This window comes from Haliotis rubra, unplaced genomic scaffold (genome assembly GCF_003918875.1).
Source record: "Haliotis rubra isolate DU_JTF1 unplaced genomic scaffold, ASM391887v1 Scf127, whole genome shotgun sequence".
NCBI lineage: Eukaryota > Metazoa > Mollusca > Gastropoda > Lepetellida > Haliotidae > Haliotis > Haliotis rubra.
In genome coordinates this window covers 682,618-710,103 of record NW_025765192.1, presented here as the reverse complement: position 1 = coordinate 710,103, position 27,486 = coordinate 682,618, and positions in this window count along the sequence as shown.

Sequence of the window (27,486 nt, the reverse complement as noted above, 5' to 3'; positions counted from 1 at the left end):
TGTGGGATGCAAACTTTTACTTGGGTTCCACTCTCATGAAAAGCACCAAAAAAAAGTAAATGTGAAATATACCGAAACTACGGAAGCGTTCTATCCACTCCGGAGAGATCCTCTACATGAGGCAATGATAAATTGATGATAACGCTATCGAGCTTACATCATCCCTAAATGACAGTTTTGGTGATTATGTAATTCCCATGTTGCATTTTTACTTCATAAGTAAGGGAAACAGAAAGCGAGTGCGATCTCGATGGGGCATTAAATTTCATCATAATATAAACATGCCACAAGAAAGTTGGAACAGATGTTTTCATTAACTTGATGGCGAATAATGTTTATGATCAAAGCACGCACTGCTACTCCTCCCGAGCAACTTATGTTTCAGTGGGAAAAACACCAGTTTATATACCGACTTTAGTTACTTGGCAGTCACCGTGCAGTACTGTTTACTGATATAAAAATTGGTTCTTGAATATATCGGAAATGAGAAAAGCAGGAAAAACATTTTGGACCCCATTTGCAATCGTAGGATCTTATTGAATAAATGGGGTGTTTTTTACCTTCGGGAATACATCAGAGTTTATTTGGTATCTACTGCTATTCATGCTTAATGTTACATTGATAACGTGATAATCATCATTTTGATGATGATGATGATGATGATGATGATTAGGGTCGGTGTCTTCTCGGTTTTACGTCGCCATTAGTATTATTCCAGCATAACCACGACTGGGGACACTGGGCATGAGTATAAAGCGTTGTACCCATGGGGGAGAATCGAACTCGTGTAATAGGGGGATGAGAAAATGCTGTAACAATTCCATAATATAAGTAGTCGCTGTGATGTCAGATCCAGAATAATCAGACAGTCGCCTTACAGCTGTAATGTGGCTGAATAAAACAAGGAACAAAGAAATACACTTGCTCCCTATTTCGGGAAGATGTGAAGTAGGATCCGGTGGTGCTGATGGACCAGGGTGGATTGTGTGTCCGCGTGGGTTGTTAGCTGTTGTTGATATGATCCGGGATGCCTATACCACTTGTTACAATAGGGCTCTGCGGACGGTGGTGTAGCCTAATGATTAAAACGTTCGCCCGTCACGTCGAAGACCCGTGTTCGATTCTCTACATGGGTACAATGGGTGAAGCCCATTTCAGGTGTCCCCCGCCGTGCATTTTCTGGAAAATTGCTGTAAGCGTAAAATCCTAAACATTCACTCACTCTCTACAGAGCTCTGTTCCGTCCTAAGATCAAATTGACTAAAGTACGAATGGCAGGTACCCGGACAATAACAGTGTACCTACATATCACAATGGAAAGCGCTACCAATGATAAACAATGCCACGTCCTCAGTGTCTAATGCTTATTGCAGGGTCAAAGGAGACGATTGAGTGAGTTTAGTTTTACGCCGCTTTTAGCAATATTCCAGCAATATCACGGCGGGGGACACTAAAAATGAACTTCACACATTGTACCCATGTGGGGAATCGACCCAGGATCTTCAGCGAACGCTTGAACTATTAGGCTACCCCACCTCACCCCAAAGGAGACGAACCCTACAAGCAGTACTGTCAACAGGGATACTACAGTCTATGCTGGTAAAGACTTTATATCGATGCAACTGCACTGTGACTGAATCCGTGCGATAACTCGTTGCGCCTAACAGACTGCATGAGCTGAATACTCCCCAGGGAGTTGAGTTGGTTGAAAAAAAATGCCAGAAAAAAAGACACCCGTTGATCAAGGGGACACTCCAGCGCCTTCAGCATGTAATAGTTGCGTGGATATGTGTGCTATATGAATATCATATAACAGTAATCATCCTGCAGCATGAACACAACGATGATAATCTGAAGACTAAATAGAAGAACTTGTACTCTAATATGGAAACACATAATATTGTATAGACTGACTGATTGAGTTTAGTTTTATGTCGCACTCAGCAGTTTTACAGCTATATTGCGGCGGTCTGTTAATAATCAAGTCTGGACCAGACAATCCAGTGATCATCAATATGATCATCAATATGAGCATCAATCTACACAACAGTGATACGATGACATGTGTCAACTAAGTCAGCGGGCCTGACCACCCCATCCCGTTAATCGCCTCTTACGACAAGCATGGGTTACTGAAGATCAATTCTACTAACCCGGATCTTGTGACCGGGTGTAAAAGGCTTGGAGTCAACTTTGTGTGCAGACTCTTTCAGTGTTGTCACAACTCCTAGTGTACAATACACAACCCTGTGCACTCAAAAGAACCCTCGTCAGGGTGGGAAAAGCCGCAATAACTCGGTGCGCCTTGTGGCAGCAAGGGTTGCATGATCCCCAGGGAGCTGAGCTTGATAATAAGATGTGCCGTTGAGATTGACATCCAATGATCGAGGGGAAAATACCAGCGCCTTGAGCATGCACTGGTGCGTGGATATGTGCGCTATATAAATATCCAATAATATAAATATCCAATAATCTTCACGGGTTGTATAGACTGAAAACTAAACCCAAGGATCTGCACTGTAATATGAAAACCTAGACGACAGTATATACCGACGTGTAGGAACCTGAGTCCCCGTTTCACAAAGCCATCGTATCGGTAAGGTGATCGTAACTCCCATACTTTAACACAGACTACGACAGTCGTAGCGCTACGATCGCTTTGTGAAACGGGCTGTAATATCAAACCACAGACTTAAGTATAAACCGGAAACTAAGCCCAAGATCTGAACTGCGCTATGGGCATAACACATACAAAATAAAATATATGAGGAAAGACTGTACTGCTCTGTAAACATACAACCCGGAGACTGTCAGTACACTGTTGTCGAGAGCTTGGAGTCCTGTACTTAGTCATCTCAAAGTCCCTGAACCGCATTATGTTCCCTTCTGCCTAGGCCTTCCTGCAATGGTAAAGCCCCAAATGAAGCATGTCATTTCCCCAGGTTCTGAATCCCCTCTCACTGGGGCTCCTTTTCAATTTAAATGGTTTTAGTTATTACTATAAAATTATACATATATATTCAGAGACTCAGCGCCAGTTTAAAGCATGTGCTGTACTTCTCCCTGAACCACATTATGTTCTCTTCTGCCGAGCCCTAAATGAAGCATGCATTTCCCCAGGTTCTGAATCTCCCATCTCATTGGGGTTCCTTTTCAATTTGACCCGTGAAGATCCGGGGTAGAATAGGTCTTCAGCACCCATGTGCTTGCCATAAAAGGCGACTATGCTTGTCGTAAGAGGCGACTAACGGGATCGGGAGGTCAGTTTCGCTGACTTGGTTGACACATGTCATCGGTTCCCAATTGCGCAGATCGATGCTCATGCTGTTGATCACTGGATTGTCTGGTCCAGACTCGATTGTCGGCAGGTGTATTATAATATACATATATTTTATTTCAATATCAAATGTTCTCGTCACGATATGGCTGAAATATTGCCGATGTGACGTTAAATAATAACTCACTCACTCACTCCCAGACTCGATTATTTACAGACCGCCGCCATATAGCTGGAATATTGCTGAGTGCGGCGTAAAACTAAACTCACTCACTCATTTTCAATTTGAAAGGAATTGTTTGCTTTGTGTCAGAATTATATATTCAGAGACTAAGCGCTAGCGTTGTACTTCACTGTGAAGACGGAACCTACAGTATGGCCTGAAGACAAAGAAGGTCATTCTGTAGAACTCGTCTCCACAGCAGAGAACATCCAACCAGACTAACAACAGGGACAGAAGGAACTCACATTACTATGCACGTTATCATTTTCCTATCGCCGTGGAGTTCCCTCGCTGGGACGTTTTAAAGAAGCGACATTTTCCAGGAAAAGTAGGTTAATTATACTCGAGTCAACCAAGAAGTCTAGCGCCAGCCAGCGGCATCAATCACCACGTGGCCACGCCCACTTTCTGTCTGTGTAATTATCACGTAATAAACATTGGGTGCCGAGGCCCGCCTGTCACGTGCCCAGAGCGTGATGACACGACGCGGAACATAAAGTGTGTTTCAAGATTCGCCAAATTTCTAATGCATTTGACAGACAGTTTGGGCTTATGAACGCGTTTCATAAAACCAGTTTCGGGTTTGATAAACGGTTCCATACCTGCAATGCCTTATAAAGAGAAACTAACATTGTTTTCATTCAAAACCATACGTTTCTAACCATAAAATCACGTATGACATGATACATGACACAATTTTACAAAAAGGCTCCATATTTCACAGAACTCACAGAAAGTTGAAAGGGTGTGTTTGAAATTTTATAAGCAGTTTATAGGCGGGGAGTTATATGATGGAGCGTTCTGTGCATAAGGGATTGAGTACGTGTTAAGTTACACGTTTTTCAGCGTCGTTTCAAACTTATTGCAGCTGGGGATGCATCCGGGAGGGCCACCACCTTCTGCGCCAACATAGCTTGGGAATAGAACTTGCGTCTATGGTGTGATGGTCCAGCACTATACCCACTAGGCTACACGCTAACCCCCTTGTCTTCAGTTTACACTTGGTAATAAAACACAACAGAATGTAACGAGAGCCTGCTTGTATGTTGAAGAGGTGTTTACCTCGTGTAACAATGCTGGCATCCTTCATCAACACACGTGTAAAGTACTGGCATCCTTCATAAACACACGTGTAATAGTACTGGCATCCTTCATCAACACAGTGGGGACTAACTTCATCAACACACGTGTAATAGTACTGGCATCCTTCATCAACACGGATAGTACTGGGGTCATAAAACACGTGTAATAGTACTGGGCTCGTTGACTTCTGGTAGGGGTGGGGATAGTCTCTGATATGCTGAAACAATTCATAGTAAAAAATATAATATAATGAAAAGGAGCCCTGAGACTTTCTTCATTTTCCTGAAGCTGAGGAAATCTAGACTTGCCACATTTTCTAGACTTGCGTGGGCTTTCTTGGATATATTTGCTTCAGGCTCTGTACGACAGACTAGTAGGGGTGACTATTGAGGGTGAAACAACTATTGCAACTAGGGCTGTAACGATGCATCGAACTATCGATGCATTGCAATTGTTGAGTCTCCGATAGCAATTAATCGATGGTAGAAACGAAAAACTATCGGTGCATCGATAGTATGTGTGACTATCGATAGTTTAGTAATTGACTTCCGATGATGAATGTGCAGTGCAAATTACAGGAAGTACCAGATTCGTTCACTTTGATTTAGATTGCAGACTTGCAGCTTCTCTGAGTTTATGTTTTAACTGTTTACCTGATCTGGGTTTCAAGTTTCTTGTCAGTTGTTATTAAAACTACTATAACTTGTTTTTATTTCACATAAACTACACGTTCATTTGGGAAATGACTTCAAATGAGACAATTCAAGGTGAAAAAAACTATTGCAATAGTATTGCAATAGTATTGCAATAGTTGGTCGCATTAGACTATCGCTATCGCAATAGGTATGTTGCAATTCATCGCTGAACAGTTGTCACCCCAGTTCACCCTAATTGCAACATACTACTGCGATGTTATTGTGGTAGAAGTAAAAACGATTTCAATCAAGGCATGTGTTGAAGCACGTGACTACAATAACCAAGTTTTCCATGACGAACATTCAAGAACTTAAGTTAAGTAACAGTATGACAAGAAATGAAGTAATTAAAATATCAGGCCTATATACTATACCTATGACCACATGTAGTACTTCTCACTAGATTACCACCAATAGCTATACTCAAAACAATCATTGCCTTCGTTCAGTTAGTCCCCGACAGTTGAATTACTCTTGCTGAATGTGAAGCCCATTTCTGCTGTCACCCGATGGAATATTACTAAAAGCGGCGTAAAACTAAATTCATTCAATCAGTGCGGCTGAAATGCAGCTCAGCGTGCCAGCGCCACTAAAAACTAAATTCAATCTGTGTACGATCAGCCATCAACACAGACCCGCATCTAGTGCACATAAAATGTCTTGGTAAAACATGATGTTTGATTATTGACGACAATTTCAGTTTTTTTCGCAAGCCAGTGCCGCCGTAAGATGGTTTTTGAAAGAAACATCGCGACTGGAAATATCGTTGAACGTTGTGACGGACCTTTAATAACCAGGGTCGCCTGATCTTAAACTGCTGTTTATAGCCAAACACCAATTGGCGACGGGAATAAAATCGATGAAATCTTTAATAAGATCCCGGAATTATCGGATAAATCACGCACGCTCTGTTCATGGTAAATTAAACATGGTGGTTATGGCGCTTCTAAAAACCAGCACCGCTTTTAACGTATCCTGGTACTACGCATACACCTTTTTTCTCTTTAAAGCGGACATTATGTGCCGCTAATTTGGGACAAGCGCTCACAATAAAATGTTCATATTTCATGGCGAACTTATGGCCACGTTGTCGCGTCAACACCGCGATGAGGGTACGGGCGCAAACTTTGATGTTGCCCCGTTAACTGGGTAAATGTGCTGGGGCTTGGTTGCTCTCAATAAACGACTGCGGCAGTACTGTCTGTTTACCGGGCCCCGCCGTCGGAGTTTTTGCTTTGTGTCTTCCATGGCGCTCTAGGCTGCCGCTGAAGCGAAAAATTGATCTCTCGCGGATTTCCGCGCGGATGACGACGATTCGCGCTGAACTGAGTGGTGATAAACCTGGAGCGGAGCGGAGCGCTAGGTTGAAGTGATGCCTGTCGACTCGTGAATGGGTTTGGATTGATATTGGTGAGCAGTGCGTGTCAAAAGTGTAATTCAAAGTTGACAGTCTTCGCACCGTGTGATTACAATTCTTTACAATTAAATATCGAAAAGAACATGTATTTTCCCCTGTATTTAGTAACCATACGGTTGTCTGTATAAAATGAATCTTGTGTCATGAGTGAGTGAGTGAGTTTAGTTTTACGCCGCACTCAGCAATATTCCAGCTATATGGCGGCGGTCTGTAAATAATCGAGTCTGGACCAGACAATCCAGTGCTCAACAGCATGAGCAGCGATCTACGCGATTGGGAACCGATGACATGTGTCAACCAAGTCAACGAGCCTGACCACCCGATCTCGTTAGTCACCTCTTACGACAAGCATGGGTTACTGAAGATCAATATTCTAACCCGTATCTTCACGGGTTTTGTGTCATGGAAACAAAAGTTACCTATAATGTATAATTTTGTTGAATAGTCGTATGTTTACGACTGCTAAAAGAGCAGGTTTATCATGCAAAATGTCATATTCCAAGGTGTTTTGTTGCTATTTTTCTTTTATTATATTTTGGCTCATAGTTCCAGTTGAAATCCTATCTCGTTTTGTTTCGTCCCTCCCAAGAAGTGTTCATACAAAGAGTGAGTTCAGTGTTAGCAATAATCCACCAATATCACGGGGACACCAGAAATGGGCTTCACACATTGTATCCATGTTTGGGAATCGAACCCCGGTCTTCGATGTGACGAGTGAACGCTTTAACCACAAGGCTACCCCACCGCCCCTGTTCATACAATGAGTTAGTGAGTTTAGTTTTACACTGCTTTTATCAATATTCCTGCAATATCACGGCGGGGGACACCAGTGACGGGCTTCACACATTGTTCCCATGTGGAGAACTGAACCCGAGTCTTCGACCCTACGAGCGAACGCTTTAACCACTAGGCTATCCCACCGCCCCTGTTTATACACTCGCGCGTGACTGTGCATTGCGTTGGTTACACTACTGGTATGAAGTTAAGGCCGGATTATCAACGATGGCATTGATGTAACACGGATGGCGAACCTGCAGATTGAAAGAGTCATTGTTCCTGACACAATTTATCCATGTATGTGCTTGGCAATAATCAATGTTTTCACTATTTAGCACTTCATTAATAATTTCTGTTACTGTGGATTATATTTCAAACACATTATCGCTTAGTTATTACTGGCAATCTATCAAATGGGTTTGCAGATCAAAACAGAATTATAATTAATTGTTAATATTTATCAACTGGGATTGTAAATGTTCATATTACTGCTGAACAAACGTGTGAACACGGCGTTTTAGGACACGTGTGTTCGGTGTGAGACGGGAGCGTCCACTTTCATTGAACAGTCGACTGCGATGAAGTGTGACGTGGTTCACGTGGAGGTCATGCTCTTCAAGTATTCGTTAATGACTGGAGCACGTGCAAAGCTTCTTCCCGTTGTTATCGATTGAACTGATTATTCAGATTCGCGGGTTCAAATGTCAGTGCATGATTTTCTTAGGTCTTGTTAGCAGTAGCTTTCTATCTTGGGAAGGTTAAGCGACACAAGCAAGTAGCCCTCAACGACGTTCGAAATCAACTTTAGTCCTTAGGCCCGAAGCCGACTGAAAACCACTCGGACCCACAGATTTTGTTTTCTGCAGGTCCTTATGGCCGACAGCTTTTTCATCCCCAATTACTAAGAGTATTATGTCCATATTAAAATGTAGGGCCTTCTCAAATGAAGAAAGTCTCAGGGCTCCTTTTCATTATATTTTATATTTTTTTACTATGAACTTTTTTCAGTAAAATATGTTCATTTCAGAGACTAGTTGTTAGTCTAGGCCTTCACATTCTGATCAGGATCCACAACCTTTTATGGTTCTGGGTCCTTAGGGCCTGCAGCTTTTCAGGGTTAAGGGTAGTCTGTCGTACAGGCCCTGAAGCAAATATATCCAAGAAAGCCCACGCAAGTCTAGAAAATGTGGCGAGTCTAGATTTCCTCAGCTTCAGGGTGATAAGAACCTTTGTACATGTGAAATTCCAAGAAATTATCCCTCTGCGGATTTGTTGACAGTAAGTCTCAGGGCTCCTTTTCATTAGATACTTGGCCACCCTAGCCCGGCGGAACAGGTTCACCACAGCCAGATCTCTCCAGAATGACCTCCAGAGAGTTGCTGGGAACAGAATCTCCACACAGACAGTGAGGAACAGACTCCATGCTGAAGGTCTCAGGTCCCGAAGACCAGTGCAACGTATCCCACTGCCTGCACACCATCGTCAACAGGGACTGAATTGGGCTAACCAACGACGTAACTGGAGAGTCAATCGCTGGCGTAATGTTCTCTTCACAGATGAGTCAAGATTCTGTCTGGACTTCAATGATGGTAGGGCTCGTGTGTGGAGAAACCGTAACGAACGATACGCCAACTGTACGATTGCTGAACATGATCAGTATGGAGGTGGGAGTTTGATGATCTGGGCAGGAATCCAAGTTGGACGACGAACTGATCTTGTGGTCATCAGACGAGGTACCATGACAGGTGTGAGGTACCGAGACGAAATTGTCACACCTGTGATCATTCCGTGGGCTCAGCAAGCAGGTCCTAACTTCATCTTCATGGATGACAATGCCCGTCCACATCGAGCAAGAGTTGTCACTGATGTTCTTCAGACCAACAACATCACCCATATGGACTGGCCTGCAAGGTCTCCTGACCTGAATCCTATTGAACATGCTTGGGACATCCTCGGAAGGCGTGTGTACGGCCTCCACGTTCGTCCTCAGACTCTGGATCAGCTTGAACAGGCATTGCGGAGAGAATGGCAGAACATTCCACAACAGACTCTAGACAGACTCATCTGGTCAATGCCTAGACGTCTTGAAGCGTGTATTCAGGTCAATGGTGGCCATACACGTTATTAAACTTTGGATCAGTGCTCAAAACTGACAGTAAAAGTGTTTTCAGACATTTTCATACCCTGATGCAACACATTTTGCACGGCTTTTTCAGTGACACTGTTTTTGATGATTTGCAAGTCAGTTATTGTTCAATGAATTTTGATTTCTTTGTTGGAAAAGTGTGTGGATATGCTTTATCTTTGTTATGTTTGATTCAGTTGTAATGATCATGAGTAAAGGCATATGTACTGACCAAAAATACACTTGTTGCTTAATTTTTTGTGAGGAGTATATATATATTTTTTTACTATGAACTTGTTTCAGTAAAATATGTTCATTTCAGAGACTAGCTGTTAGTCTAGGTTAAGGGCAAACACTGGCCCTAACACGTCAGTGTTAAAGTTCTCTTTGTATTGTTTTTGAAGACCTCCAGCCCTCCAGCGTTTGTGTGACGCTGCATCCAGCAATATTCAAGCCATGTGGCGCCGTTGAGTAAATAACCGAGTCTGGACCAGACTTTCCAGTGATTGACATCATGAAAATCCCTCGGAAAGACTTCTGCCTGTATCCCCCCCCTTAACTTTCATTCTAGTCAAATCATATCACCTGAATATATATTCCTCATTTGATAAGGATGGGTTTTAACATGTTTCTTTAATTGTATCTGAACATACTAATAGACGTCCAGCTTCTAGTAATGCCACTCAAAAAAATATTTCCTCTTCATTATAATAATTTAGGGATATGGGCGGAGGTCTTACCAATCAATCTACACTGTTGGGAGCCTTACCACCCAATCCCACTCTTCTCTTACAACAGGCACGGGTCTTCCTGTGGTAAAGTTTTGGCGTGGAAAAAGTTGTATTGCCAAAGTCCTTGTGTACAAGTGGACCCAGTTCATTGAATAAGGACACTTGCAGAACAACTAGCTATCGACATACAACAAGGAAGCTAGCAATAACACTCAAACCAAAGTCTAAAATTGATACAGAAAAGCCTCGATCTATACGACTTATAATTGAGTTTGTGTCAACCCACTGGCGTCAGGGTGTGCGCGATGTCTTGACTTAATCTGAAGCAATATATCAGAACACTTATTTTAATCCACCATACGTCATGGCAACAAAAATATCTGCAGTTGGTATCTCCCCACGCACTTCAGCAGGAACATCACTCGGGTGATGAAGTTTCAGATATCTCAGTCTCGCAGATCCACGTGGGATGCGTGCAATACTCTCGTGGCTTGCAGTCTGGACATCTGCGTAGCTCCACACCGTCCTACCGAACTGCGGCTCTGTAGCAGAATGTGCATCTTCCTTGTTGGCATTCATGAAATTATTGTTTTCAGATTTCCGGATCCCCCCCCATTAGAATCTGTCTTGGAGGTCAAGTTTTTGTCTCCGTGATCTTAGTGGAGCGTAGTCTTCGGGTCGTTAGGAAGTGTGAGTGAGTATGGTTTTACGCCGGTTTAAACAATATTCCAGCAATATTACGGCGGGGGACACCGGCAGTGGGCTTAACACATTGTACCCATGTGGGGAATCTAACCCGGGTTTTCAGCGTGACGAACGGGTATAGGTAAGGTAAACAAACAAGCATACAATAAACGATACGTGTTGTACTGGACATACCCTTCCGCTTCCCCCACTCCCCATCAACCCCAACCACACACACCGAGGTAAAGGTGTGTTTTTTTCACCGAAAAAAAAGTGGGATTTCCACAGATAAACGATGATCAGGATCTGGCTGTCGCATCTCTTTGTTACCGTTCCACCGAGGTCGGAACATTAACGCCCGCTCGACGTCCGCGCGTGCCATCTGCGACTGGCGTGTTCCATATTGTCGAGTTACGTGACTGGGTGCGTGTCTATTATAGATAATTTCACTGAACCGCAGCGCGCCGTGTCGCTGTCGTGTTTTGTCACCGGCCGCGTGAATCATCATAAATTGCAAACTGCGAAGTTTCAACTACACAAAAATCACCTAAAAAATACCCAAAAAATCTGTCGTTCGCGTATGATCTGTCACAGGCACCAACAATTATACTCGTAAATGAATACCATACTTTCAATGACAAAACATCAAACACACGAGTATTTTTTACAATTTCTGTTGATCGTCAATGAATCTGTTCTCATATCATATATAATGGAATAATGGAATTCTGAAAAACAAGGGCTATTCCTGTCTAGATGTGTTACCGAAGTCAGCACCAGCGTTTAAAAAAAAAATGTTTCCAACGTCCCGAAAACATATCAACGATTGTCATCATTGAAAATATATTAAATATGATTCGTACCATGCGTGCATCTGTTTTCTTTATGTCCACTGTAACTGTTTATGAACCGGTGTTACAGTGGTGCGGTAAAGCAACAGCGACCATAAAATCATTAACAAAATGAGACAACATACGTTCATTTTGACACTGACAAAAAATACGTATTTCATCAACTAGTTCGTCTTTCTAATTAGTGCCTTTGCTGTCATCGTATCGAAATTGCGTAGATCGATGCTCATGTTGCTGATCTATGGATTGCGTGGTCCAGACTCGACTATTTACAGACCGCCTCAATATAGTTGAGATATTATTGGATGCGGCGTATAACAACATACAAACAAACGTGGTGCCCAAGCAGCGACAGCCTCACATGGTATCAACTGGAACTTACATTCCTGAAAAACAAATCATACATTTTGTTTCCTCAGCTGATAAAAGACTTTGACTTGTACATCGTGAAGTTACTTTGACTAAACATGAGTTGAAACGCTATGAGTAGCCATAGATCAGAAGAGGAGAAAGCACCCCTTTAAAACAAAGACAAGGAGTCTCTTTAAAGCCGTTTGAAGACACGAGACGGCAAATCTGATTCCACAGCAAATTCTCACAAGACAAGATTCCCCACTTAAGGCTATCCAAGAGCACCAGAATAGGAGACTTTTTCATTCCGAACAGCGACAGTCGTGGTAGTGTTAGCAATTGCACGCGGCACGCAATCGGCCTGCAAAAAGCGCCCTCTAGCGACACGTGTGTGAACATTTCGTCAGCTGGCATCCATTCGGCTTGCGGAGACGTGGTTTTATGAGCCACGGTAACTCGTATGCAATAATCTGGCGACAGGCTACGCATATATCAAATATCAAAATTAATTTGTTGCAGATATGGCGACCTTTCGTCGAATGGAAGCTTCGCGCGTCTGTCGCAGTGATAATGTTACGATGGCTGAGGGGCACACAGTAAATCTATGACACGTATGTCGCGAGGCCGATGGTGTGTGCGATCCTTATAGTCTGTTTCTGATGTGTGCCACAAAACGCTGTTGCATTTCAGGTGGAGGAATGAACAGAGACGACTTTAGTCTCTACGTACAGTGGGGCGGTGGGGGTAGCCTAGTGGTTAAAGCGTTCGCAAGTCACGCCGAAGACCCGGGTTCGATTCCCCACATGGGTACAATGTGTGAAGCCCATTTCTGGTGTTCACCGCCCTGGTACTTGCTAAAAGCGGCGTAAAACTAAACTCACTCTGCCTACTGTGTGAAGTTTCCCTCGAGGAATACGTCGACTGTTAATTTGTCTGACGGTTATGCAGGAGTGCGGGTTCGTTTCTCGACACCGATAAAATGTGTAAAACCCATTTCTGGTTTCCCACGCTGTGATATTGCTGGGATATTGCTATAAAGTCGCTGAAAAACAAACTCCTTCGTGAAATATCATGATTGCTTTAAACGAAACCTGCGATCCTTTCCCCATTGGCCTGCAAGATTGTGAATGTAAAAAGAATCAACTTCAAAGATTAGGGAATTTGTTATGGAACGGTTAAGCCGGACTTAATAATATTAACAATAACCAAGCACGACTCAATAGACAGTGCGCCTTTAAATTATAAAACACAAAGGCAACGTATCAACGTTCTTAACGTCGTGAATAATTTAACTATAATTTAATTACCTAAGATTAACTAAACGCGTCGGGTCAACCCTTGAGTACAGGCGGTCAACCGCTACAGCACTGTCCTTACCAGGCAGTCGATTGGTCATTCAATCGGGGTTTTTTTTCGACAATGATGGGCACTTGAGACATATTCAGCCCCGGATTCCCTTAGAGGCCAACACGTCAAAAGACAAGGCCAGATAAGACTACACGAAACAGGAGTAACGCCTGCAGAAATTGAAAGTTAATTTCCCAGTAGTTTTCAGAACGGGTTCCACGAGAGTGCCTGGCAGGCCCAGCCGTAAAAGACGCAAGAACTCGTTTTCGCAGAGAGAGAGGATCCATGGTTTTGTCCTGAATTTGTTTCTTGATTCCATTGTTTGCTGGTCTATTTCCAGGTCTAAATAGGAGTAGGATTCGACCACCGGCTTCGTTTCCATGTATGTGAGTGAGTGAGTGAGTGAGGAGTGAGTGAGTGAGTGAGTGATCACAGATGCACACGCAGAGAAATTCGACTGGTAATCACTGCAGTTAACTGTTTGATGAGACCAGCGTCTGTCTACACTCCCACTTGTACCCTTGAGTGAAACCTCATCAATCCGGACACTGTGAGAAAGAGAGTTCACCACTCTCAAAAACAGCAGGTCCCAGAGGTAAGGTGAGGCGATTCAGTGTACAGAGACCCGTCTTACCCGCTCATCGAGATCAGACTGACGATGTCCCCACCCACCAGATCACGTCACCCAGAGCCGCAGGCGCGCATTGTATCTCCTCTCAAAACGTGCACTAGTTGCCCCACAACATATTTTTCACGTTCGTCTGAACATAAACATTTCCAACTGGGTAACACTTCCTCGTGTATAGCAAGATAGCTTTGGTCGCTCCGACAGCGGCGCGTACTGCTACTTGTGTACACACCTATGTATGTAGTACGGTAGTAGAGGTCACGGAGGTATTCACGTTCACAGTACACCTAGCACCAGCTGACGCTTGTGTGTGCCTTGCTGTGACGTCAACAAGGGAACGACGCCCGCTGATGCAGAGATCGTGCGAGCGTTAACCGTAACACCAGTTCATGGATATGAGAGGGAACAGGTTGAAGAGTAGACTAACGCTTAGTCCCTGAATATGTAATTTTGATTGTAACAATGGAAAAGGAGACCCAGTGAGTTGGGAGATCCCTGGAGAAATCTAGACTTGCTTCATTTAGGGCTTTAGCATTGAAGAAACGGCTATAGGCAGTTGGGAAAAATAATGTGGTTCAGGGACCGTGGGACAGACCCAAACCGAAACATGAGTCTCATTAACCTATTCAGACAATGACCTACTTTTCAGCCGATCCGAATTTTCTCGTGTGAAAGTGAAAATAGACATCACAAACAACTATGGTTACACTGAATTCCAATTCCTTGTTTCATAAGAAAATGGTATTTACAAATGAATTTTAAACTTTAATAACATCGTATTTCTATATTTTATGGCGAGGTGTAGGCAGCATGACCTTAACTAAGACGTCACAGACTGCCCAAGTTTTATGAGGTCGTAAAATGCTTCACAATGCATCTAGCTCACTGGTTACACCTGTTAAGTGTTTGCTGAGCTTATTTAGTGTAGTTCTGTAACACACAAATATGATTGATATAATACCAGTTCCGTACCAGACCGCCAAACATTTCTAGCGGCAGAGCCTCGTTTTGAGATTTCCACGATTTCCAGGTTTCCGTTTGTCAGAGCACGCTCTACGACAGAGCACGCTGCACGACGTGTTTGCAAGGATTAGAAGGAGCGTAGTGTTGCAATATACAAGTGGTTAGATGTATCAAATAATACTGATTAATATTTATGTAAAAATTGGTTAAATGAATTGGTCTCAAAATTCTGGACTGGTTATTGTACTAAGTTGCGCAATAGGACGGAACCAAGTCAACAGGAAACAAAACTGTTGTGTAATCAATGTTTTGACTTGAGCTGAAGAGTGAATGAGTGAGTTTAGTTTTACGCCGCACTCAGCAATATTCCAGCTGTATGGCGTAGGTCTGTAAATAATCAAGTCTGGACCAGACAATCCAGTGATCAACAACATGAGCATCAATCTACGCAACAGGGATACGATGACATGTGTCAACCAAGTCAGCGAGCCTGACCACCCGACCCCGTTAGTCGCCTCTTACGACAAGCATGGGTTACTGAAGATTAATTCTAACCCGGATCTTCACGGGTTGAAGAGAGGCTGGGAGTGTCGCTCGTACATGTAATAGACGAGTCGTCAAACAGACATCATGTTTGGAAAAACAGTAGTGAACATTGATTACACCAGTTAAATATGAATAATATTCGTGTTATATTAATGATAATAAACTACTCCACGGCGTCTTCAGGAGGGTCACTCAATAATGATCACGAACATTAAGGAACATGTCTGTTTCTCTTCTATGTGAAATTTCTATGTATAAATAAATGTCTATTAACATCTTTAAACAGACAGTGTTGACAACACTCGCGTCAGATTGGCGGGGTTGTTCTAATGGGAAGGGATAAAGAGCAAGAGGATTGTTTTTCCCCCAGCAATGTTCTTCCATTTCCACAGTAATTATGTCCATTCCATCGAGGTTTTACACTTGCGAAATATACACGATATTTACGAGATATACATACTGTCAAAAGATTTAGAGCTATTATAATTTCGTTATATACCTCTGACTTTCCAACACAGTATGTGTATCTCCATTCTACCATAACCGCGTTATTAAGATTATTAAAATATACACACTATGTTGGAAAATCAGAGGTATAAAACGTGATTATATACCTCTAAATCACTTTAATTAACCAATCACAATTCAGTATTTACTGAATTCATAGAATGTTCGTTAATGTGTGGTGTTTGTACGACTGTTTGTACAACAACCACAACCCGGCTTGTGAAGACGGGTGGAAAACCCGGCGTAAAACAACCACAATCACAACCCGGCTGGTGAAGATCTGGTCTTCAGCAACCCATGTCTGTCGTAAAACAACCCCAACCACAACCCGGCTGGTGAAGATCCGGGTGGAAATCTGGTCTTCAGCAACCCATGTCTGTCGTAAAACAACCACAACCACAACCCGGCTGGTGAAGATCCGGGTGGAAATCTGGTCTTCAGCAACCCATGTCTGTCGTAAAACAACCACAACCACAACCACAACCCGGCTTGTGAAGATCCGGGTGGAAATCTGGTCTTCAGCAACCCATGTCTGTCGTATAACAACCCCAACCACAACCCGGCTGGTGAAGATCCGGGTGGAAATCTGGTCTTCAGCAACCCATGTCTGTCGTAAAACAACCACAACCACAACCCGGCTGGTGAAGATCCGGGTGGAAATCTGGTCTTCAGCAACCCATGTCTGTCGTAGAACAACCACAACCACAACCACAACCCGGCTTGTGAAGATCCGGGTGGAAATCTGGTCTTCAGCAACCCATGTCTGTCGTATAACAACCCCAACCACAACCCGGCTGGTGAAGATCCGGGTGGAAATCTGGTCTTCAGCAACCCATGTCTGTGTCACAACCACAACCCGGCTGGTGAAATCCGGGTGGAAATCTGGTCTTCAGCAACCCATGTCTGTCGTAAAACAACCCCAACCACAACCCGGCTGGTGAAGATCCGGGTGGAAATCTGGTCTTCAGCAACCCATGTCTGTCGTAGAACAACCCCAACCACAACCACAACCCGGCTTGTGAAGATCCGGGTGGAAATCTGGTCTTCAGCAACCCATGTCTGTCGTATAACAACCCCAACCACAACCCGGCTTGTGAAGATCCGGGTGGAAATCTGGTCTTCAGCAACCCATGTCTGTCGTAAAACAACGTACAACCACAACCCGGCTGGTGAAGATCCGGGTGGAAATCTGGTCTTCAGCAACCCATGTCTGTCGTAAAACAACCCAACAACCCGGCTGGTGAAGATCCGAAATCTGGGAAATCTGGTCTTCAGCAACCCATGTCTGTCGTAAAACAACCACAACCACAAACCACAACCCGGCTGGTGAAGATCCGGGTGGAAATCTGGTCTTCAGCAACCCATGTCTGTCGTATAACAACCCCAACCACAACCCGGCTTGTGAAGATCCGGGTGGAAATCTGGTCTTCAGCCACCCATGTCTGTCGTAAAACAACCACAACCACAACCCGGCTGGTGAAGATCCGGGTGGAAATCTGGTCTTCAGCAACCCATGTCTGTCGTAAAACAACCACAACCAGGCATGTGAAGATCCGGGTGGAAATCTGATCTTCAGCAACCCATGTCTGTCGTAATAGCCGACTAACGGGATTGTGTGGTCAAGTATGTTGACGCGGTTGACACGGGTGATCGTGTTGTATTTCCAATTGTGTAAATCGATGCTCATGATGTCAGTCACGGGATTGTCTGGTTATTAAAAGACCACCGTCATATACCAAGAAACTTGCTGGCGGCGGCGTTAGACAACAAACAACCATGGTAATTTAGTGAAGGTATTATACTCTTGAGAATCATGCTTTGTGTATCTGGTTCAATGTAACTGGTATCACTGGCATTGTACTAACACTGCAAGCAGTTAAGTCCTTCTTCCTTAGGTTCAGAACTGTTCAGCCACGCCTAGCATGATGTCTCTATGGTGAAACGGGAAAGTAGTGTCTGTGCATCCCGACACATCGAGGCACCCATTACCACAGGCCCTCGTGTCTTTGCGAGGATTAAAGATTCGTAAAAAAATATATAATAATTTGAGATGACCCCCGACTCGAAATGCTTTCCCTGAACAATACATTTTGATTCGGGGGTCATCTCAAAAACAATATTTTTTAATCTTTAATCCTCGCAAAGACACTAGGGTCTGTGCGGCTGTGCCCATTACCCAGTCCGTCCCACAGTCCCTGAACCGAACTAGACATGTCTAGTAATAATTGAGGTAATAATTAATAGTTTAAATGATAATAATGACAAATACAAAGCACACATTGGCCCTATAACAGACTGGCGTACAATGGCTTAGCATTCAGTACAGCCTGGAATCAAGGCTATCCCTTAACTATTAGTAGTTGTCCTTCCGCCAGCCCTATCTGCAATGTTAAATCCCTAATGAAGCAAGTCTAGGTTTTCCTCAGGTTTTCAACTCTCCCACTTCAGTGGGGCTCCCTTTCAATTTAAATGAAATTGTTGTTTCTATCTCAAGTATATACATGTATCTATATTCAGAGACTGAGCTTTTAGTTCAGCTACCAGCCTTCACCGTGGACTCGCGGTTCCATCACGTGAAAACCACTCAACAGCTGCATTTTTATGTGCATGTGTATATACAAAGCACAGACACAAAACGATAGATTATCTCTTATACCAGTTGTGCTATGGAATGGTTGAAATTGTGCTAATGCGAAAACCGACTTTTTTTAACTCCATCGTAACCTGTACTGTTGGCAGCGTGAGTGCTCTAAGCGATATGAGAGCGTTCTCGGCTTTTGTGGGCGATCTCTCATCAGATAAGAAGATATTTACACCCATTGTAATACAGTACATTGATCGTAGCAGATAGGGAAACACACTCATCTGACTCGGGCATATGAGAGTGAGTGAGAATGGTTTTACGCCTCTTTAAGCAATAATCCAGCAATATCACAGCGGGTGACACCAGAAACAGGCTTCACAAATTGTACCCATATAGGGAATCGAACCCGGGTCTTTAGCGTGACGAGCGGGTGCTTTACCCATTAGGCTACCCCACCGCCCCGGAGCATAGGTAAGGTGAGTTGAGGTGAAACTGGGTTGTGAGATCAGAGCTATATCCAATAAAGTGTTTGATGTAAGTGAGTTTGGTTTTATGCCGCTTTTAGCAATATTCCAGCAATATCACAGCAGGGGATACCAGAAATGGGCTTCACACATTGTACCCATGTGGAGAATCGAACCCGGGCCTTCGGCGTGACGAGCAATCCACTAGCTTTAACCACAAGGCTACCCCACCGCCCCCAAAGTGTTTAATAATTCACTGATTCATCCATCATCAGCTGGGTGAAATGGAGTCTAGTCTAACGTTGCAGTCAACATTGTGTCCGTGCCTGCCGTTGTTAGACAGGACCAGTGCCGGTTCTACACTGCGAGCTTACTGAGATACAAGTCTTAAATAAGGGATCAACCCAGTTTTCGAAATAGACACTGGCCCGCTAGCCCGTGGCTTGTAAAAATCCAGTCGGGCCAGTAAGTCTTGAAAGTCACTGGCCCGAATGGCTAGTGAATTTTCATGGTATAATTTTGTAAATACATGTATATCACTCTCTCCGACTTGTTAAGTTATAATACACTTTTAAATATTGCAAGATTATGGCTCGATAAAAATGTTCATCATATTAGCAGCTTAATGGGTGAAACCCGTGTCTACATTCAAATTTCGGGCCAGTGAATAATTTTGTGGGCTAGTAACTTTTAGGCATCGCCAGCCCGTCTGGCTAGCAAAAGTTTGGAAACTATTTCGTACACTGGGTCAACCCACCCATGCCTGATCATCAAACAAGGCGTAAGACAGTACCAGAGCGCACTCGATGTTTATTCCACTCTCCCTGGAGAACACACAACCCAAACTTCCTCTGTTGTGCTGGAAGGTCAACTTCACGTTGACATCTCAACCTACCGGGTACCCATTCACTGCTGGGTGAACGGAGACTTACTTCACACAAATGCTGTACATACCCTTCTATGTGGGGCATACCGAAGCCCTAGACACTCTCAGGATCCAGGCTGCAGAAAACAGGTCACCCATCCATTTCCTCTCCGCCACCAACTTGTGACATGCGCATTACCATGTCTTTGAGTAGTAATTGGGTCGGTACTGACGAGGTGTCAGCATACTTTGTTTCAGTGTACACAGAATTCAGACTGGTTTGATTCCATCTCCCTTTCTTCATATTACGGCAGGCATGGTGAAATTTGCATTTGGCACATAAATCATATCCATATTTTTTAATATTACTGAATTGTTAATGAAAATTAGAATGCTTTTATTCATGAAGTAAATCGATTTTCTTGTCCAATAAGACAAATTGTGTCTAACGAGAAACCACTTTAACCGTCTGTATCTAACGACAATGGCCCTGTTAACGTGAGAAGGGGGGAATTGTTACATCTATCTTATTACTTTTGAGACTTTGGGAAAAAAACAGACGTTTCATATTATGATGCATCGTGGATGACGGGGAAGGAAACGGTAATTGTCTTGCATAAAATAGTCCTTACATCGGTTTTTCATGTATATATGCAAGAAACATGAATATATTCTTCAATATATATTACTGAAAGTAGAGACAATACAAGGCAAAAGTATTTAAACGTATAACAATCCTGACGCACAAGCATTGGCCTACATATATAGCAATTCTGGGCGGCGAAATATCTCGCCTATAAGGAGATTTATGCAGAAGCACCGAGAGGTCTATCCAGCGATCACGTTATAAAGTGGCTTCATCGCGCCGTTTTATTTCAAATTCTATGAAATTATCCTGTCTGAGCGGAGCTCGGGGGATGACCTTCGCGATTTCAATAGATCCCCTTCCTCAAAAATCCCCCAAATCGCCCGCTCTTTGTGCATGAGAAAATCCTGTTTTACGTGAAAAGCCCCTCGCTTGAACACCGAGACTCCTTACAGGGCTGTTATGTACATCTGCGGAGCTCGTCAGCAGCGTGCTAAATAGATTCCTGTAACACCAAGTCGCCTATTTATTGATGTGTATACGAAAAAAGCGATGGTTCAGGTTTCGTCGAATGTAAGCAAAGCCCTCCCTAACTGCTTCTTTTTTTCCCCTCCGCCGACCGATAAAAAGACGAGACTGCCGTTAGTAAGCTTAGCCGCATGGTAAATCAGCGGATCCCCTTTAATGCTCCTCGGCCATTATGAAACGATCGACGATGGATTTTTTCGGTCGTTTTCACAATCAGCACCGCGTTCCAGTTGGCGTCGAGAGCGTATAGAGTTCCCGCAACCCCCAAGACTGAGGCTGTGTCACGCGCAATTAGTATGGGCGATGTGTCATGTTGGGGTCGAGAGGCGGAGAGGGGTGGGGAGGGAGTCCAGGAACGACTATCTCTGGGTATGGATCGAGTAGGACTTGAAGGGTATAGATAGTAATCAACGTTGTGATCGAACAACAACGTGTTCCGTCGTCGTCTGTGGCTATTAGCGTTGCTTTATCTCCGGTTTTAAATTTCAGTTGGATATAAGAATCATACCATCTGTGGTTTCGTGTTTGTATTTTTATCTGTTCTGGAAAAATGAAAACATAGTGTACCAGTCGGTGTTATACGGAGCAGATATCACACCACTCAAATAACTGCAGTTTGTTTATTGAAAAGGTAATTATCGGTCACGAATGACGTCACTGGCACGCCCTTTATGTGGACCTACAATTAACGGACAGGATTCCTTTGAGACGGAGCAATCAACACATCTCATGACAAAAATATCTTCAGCTGACGTTCTGGACTGCTTAAGCTTGTTACGTCACTAATCCCGACTGGGTAATTTAGTTCCCAATAGATAGTAGGTCATCTGTAATCAATTACAACGAGTAAGTCTGATTCATGTCCTTGTGTTATCATTTGTTTATCACGAAATGTGACCTAAATAAACAACTTTACTGATGCAGATGGGGTGGTATATTTACGGTCCCGGTAGAATCCAGGAGCACGGGTATGTGCTAGCAGACCAACAGTTTTATCTAGGTTTCAAACCCTAGTTTAGCGGATCCTTGACGCCAAGGGACAGAAGTTACCTTCATTTCGACTTGTGGGTGGGGTCAACTTTGGTTTACTGTTCAAGGAAAACTAATTTTTCTGTTTACATTGATTTTCTGATGCATATTACTAATTAGTACCTGTCATATATGCATTTCACGCCTTGAGACGACAGACGTATTTTTGGGAACTTTTTAAATTTTAATTTCTTAAATTTAAGTTTACAGATCCACTGATGTATATTCAGTCTTATCCGTTCTATTTTATCCCGTTCTAGTTAATTCCAGGTGTCTAAGGCGCATAACGCTTTGCCAAGTCGTGTCCATTAATTAGGTCAGTGACCGTGGATCCTGGCCCCGATTATGTTACTGAAGTACTGTCGGAAATAGAACAAAACTGTTTTTTCGCATTGATATCTACAATGTATGTAGTTAATATGTGTAAGTGTGAAATATCTGTGAAACTAAGTTCGGCCTATCTACGGTCTCAGTGGTAGGGAGATAGGAAACGTAGAAAAAGGACTTTACTGAGGGGATTAGTGTAGAAATGAGAAATGCGGTATACATTAGACACCAGAACCACTTCGGGGTTTCCTCCCACATTTAACAGACACGTTGTAATGTAACATGAACCTTGTTCAAAACGGAGTTAAAAACCTATTCACTCTCCCTTAGCTCTAACTTCGAGGTTGATTAGACTCTGCAAATTTACCAAGTTACCATATTTTTGCGTGGTCGGGTGTTTCTTGATATTAAACAGGAACCGATATGGCTGCCAAACAAGCCATTTTCGGCACGTACGCTACGATCATCCTCTCGTTCCCGATATGAAGCACGTGAATAAACACAATTTAATAACACGAAACCAATAAATATATATTTACATCTCTCATTAAGGTACACTTATGTTTTTCTAAATGACAAGTTATAAAATCAATAGTAACCATTAAAAATACCTACAACATCACGCCATCTTTCTTTACAGTTAACGCCGAGAGATATCAGTTGTTTTACCGTTATGCAAATTTCCGCTTTGTTCGAAACGCTATTGTTCCACAACAATCGAAATATATGTTCTCTGGAACATGTGAACACGTGCAGCCTACAACTATTTTGTTTCCAATTTATGAAAAAAAGACCCCAACTTTCCACATCACGTGTACATTTTCGATGTGTTATTGAATGGAGCGTGGCAATTACATGTCCAAGATAATTTTCTGAACCAAATGCTTGCATTATTTAATTTGTGCGTCGGCACGGTGTTATTAGTAAATTATATATACAACAGGCACAGGTGCCGGGAAAGCCCTACGCGGTTGTATCCATTAACAAAAGCGTTTGGTAACAGCTAAAACTTTGATGAAAGGTTTCACGGGAGCTATTTGTGATGATGACGTCGGAACCCGAGTATCCTGTGCTTTCGGAAATTAGTTCAACCTTCTACGTAAAAACTTTGATATATAGTCACGCAGCAGACCCCGGTAAAATTAATTTATTTTAAATGGGCGGGTACCATTTGTTAACGCGGACGGTCATAGCTCACGTAACAGGGAACAGCTAGACCCCACATTGGTGCAATGTGTGTGCCACTCATGACATTCCCTGCTGTGAGTATTGCCGGCGTATAAACGGCGTAAAACAACTCTCAGAGGTTTGAGACTGCTGTCGGGCGCTGTAAGTCGCCTAGTCTGTCTCACAGTCCCTGAACCACATTATTTTCCCTAGTGCCTATCCCTCCATGCAATACCAAAGCCCTAAATGAAGCATGTCTACAGCCTGTAGATTTCCTCAGGTGCAGGAACCTCCCATCTGACTTGGGATCCTTTTCAATCTATATGGGTTTATTTGTTACAACGACAATTACACATATTCAGAGACTAAGCGTTAGTCTACAATTCGCAGAGAAGGGCTTTGTCCTTTTGTTGGGAAAGAAACTATGATCGTGGGTTCGAATCCTAGATTCGCCCAGATTATGTTTGTAGGTTTGTCAACACGACGACCGTGGAAGTGGGTTTCATCTAGGTGGTAAACGTCTGAGCCATGCATCAGTTCCGGTTCTTCCGTCCAAAGAAGCTGACTTGTGATATTCCTGTCACATGAATTCTGTGCTACACGACCTTGACACAAAAAACTGAATCTATCACTCAATTCGTCAGGAGGATTGTGATCTGAGGCACTTCATCTCGTTGTCCTCGCCCTGTGTTGCAGACATATCCACTAATCGTGGGTTCGAACCCCTTGATTTGCCCTGAGAACGCCATTGGCTTCACACAAATTTCAGAAACTTGTTTCTGCTCTACCGTTTCCAGTTGATGTAATTTCAACATTGTACCTCTATTGCCATCTTGTCATTCTTCTACGTAATGACATCCCAACATTCTTCTATTTAGTGACATCTCAACATTCTTCTACTTCTACTTAATGACGTCGAAGTATCTTTCTGCTTAATACCAGCTCAGCAATCGTCTACGTAATGATATCTCAGCATTCTTCCCCCAATATACTTCTACTTAATGATATATCAGCCTTCAGAAAACTTGTAATACATTTTTGGGAACCAAACAGTGCATGAGAATAAAGCAAGACAGTGCTTTAGAATACAATCAGAACAAAGTTAGGGAATACAAGCAATCTAAGGTTTGGGAATACAAGCAATGCAGAGTTTGGGAATACAAGCAGCACAGAGTTTGGGAATACAAGCAATACAAGGTTTGGGAATACAAGCAGCACAGAGTTTGGTAACACAAGCAGCACAGAGTTTGGGAATACAAGCAATACAGAGTAGCAATACATTGTTTTGGAATACAAGCAATACAGTGTTTGGGAATACAAGCAATACAAAGTTTGGGAATACAAGCAATACAGTGTTTGGGAATACAAGCAGAACAGAGTTTCGGGAATACAAGCAGCACAGAGTTAGAGAATACAAGCAATACAGAGTTTGGGAATACAAGCAGCACAGAGTTTCGGAATACAAGCAATACAAGGTTTGGGAATACAAGCAGCACAGAGTTTGGGAATACAAGCAATACAGAGTTTGGGAATACAAGAAATACAGAGTTTGGGAATACAAGCAATACAGAGTTTAGGAATACAAGCAGCACAGAGTTTGGGAATACAAGCAATACAGAGTTTGGGAATACAAGCAATACGGAGTTTGGGAATACAAGCAGCACAGAGTTTGGGAATACAAGCAATACAGAGTTTGGGAATACAAACAAAACAGAGTTTGGGAATACAAGCAATACAGAGTTTGGGAATACAAGCAATACAGTGTTTGGGAATACAAGCAGCACAGAGTTTGGGAATACAAACAGTACAGAGTTTGGGAATACAAGCAATACATAGTTTGGGAATACAAGCAATACAGAGTTTAGCAATACAAGCAATACAGAGTTTGGGAATACAAGTTATACAGAGTTTGGGAATACTAGCAGCACAGAGTTTGGGAATACAAGTAATACAGAGTTTGGGAATACAAGCAGCACAGAGTTTGGGAATACAAGTTATACAGAGTTTGGGAATACTAGCAGCACAGAGTTTGGGAATACAAGTAATACAGAGTTTGGGAATACAAGCAGGACAGAGTTTGGGAATACAAGTAATACAGAGTTTGGGAATACAAGCAGCACAGAGTTTGGGAATACAAGTAATACAGAGTTTGGAAATACAAGCAATACAGTGTTTGGGAATACAAGCAGCACAGAGTTTCGGGAATACAAGCAGCACAGAGTTAGAGAATACAAGCAATACAGAGTTTGGGAATACAAGCAGCACAGAGTTTGGGAATACAAGCAATACAAGGTTTGGGAATACAAGCAGCACAGAGTTTGGGAATACAAGCAATACAGAGTTTGGGAATACAAGCAGCACAGAGTTTGGGAATACAAACAGTACAGAGTTTGGGAATACGAGCAATACAAGGTTTGGGAATACAAGCAGCACAGAGTTTGGGAATACAAGAATACAAGTTTGGGAATACAAGCAATACAGAGTTTGGGAATACAAGCAATACAGTGTTTGGGAATACAGAGCAGCAACACAGTTTGGGAATACAGAATACAGAGTTTGGGAATACAAGCAATACAGAGTTTGGGAATACAAGCAGCACAGAGTTTGGGAATACAAGCAATACAGAGTTTGGGAATACAAGCAATACAGAGTTTGGGAATACAAGCAATACAGAGTTTGGGAATACAAGCAGCACAGAGTTTGGGAATACAAGTAATACAGAGAATACAAGCAGGAACAGAGTTTGGGAATACAAGTTTGGGAATACAAGCAATACAGAGTTTGGGAATACAAGCAATACAGTGTTTGGGAATACTAGCAGCACAGAGTTTGGGAATACAAGTAATACAGAGTTTGGAAATACAAGCAATACAGAGTTTGGGAAGAAAGGAATACAGAGTTTGGGAATACAAGCAATACAGTGTTTGGGAATACAAGCAGCACAGAGTTTGGGAATACAAGCAATACAGAGTTTGGGAATACAAGCAATACAGAGTAGCAATACAAAGTTTGGGAATACAAGCAATACAGTGTTTGGGAATACAAGTAATACAGTGTTTGGGAATACAAGTCATACAGAGTAGCAATACAGAGTTTGGGAATACAATCAATACAGTGTTTGGGAATACAAGCAATACAGTGTTTGGGAATACAAGTAATATAGTGTTTGGGAATACAAGTAATACAGAGTAGCAATACAGAGTTTGGGAATACAATCAATACAGTGTTTGGGAATACAGGTAATACAGAGTTTGGGAATACTAGCAGCACAGAGTTTGGGAATACAAGTAACATAGAGTTTGGAAATACATGCAATACAGAGTTTGGGAATACAAGCAATACAGAGTTTGGGAATACAAGCAATACAAGGTTTGGGAATACAAGTAATACAGAGTAGCAATACAAAGTTTGGGAATACAAGCACTACAGTGTTTGGGAATACAAGCAATACAGAGTTTGGGAATACAAGTAATACAGTCTTTGGGAATACAAGCAATACAGTGTTTGGGAATACAAGCAGCACAGAGTATGGGAATAAAAGTAATACAGAGTTTGGGAATACAAGAAGCACAGAGTTTGGGAATACAAACAGTACAGAGTTTGGGAATACTAGCAGCACAGAGTTTGGGAATACAAGTAATACAGAGTTTGGGAATACAAGCAGGACAGAGTTTGGGAATACAAGAATAGGAAACAATACAGAGTTTGGGAATACAAGCAATACAGAGTTT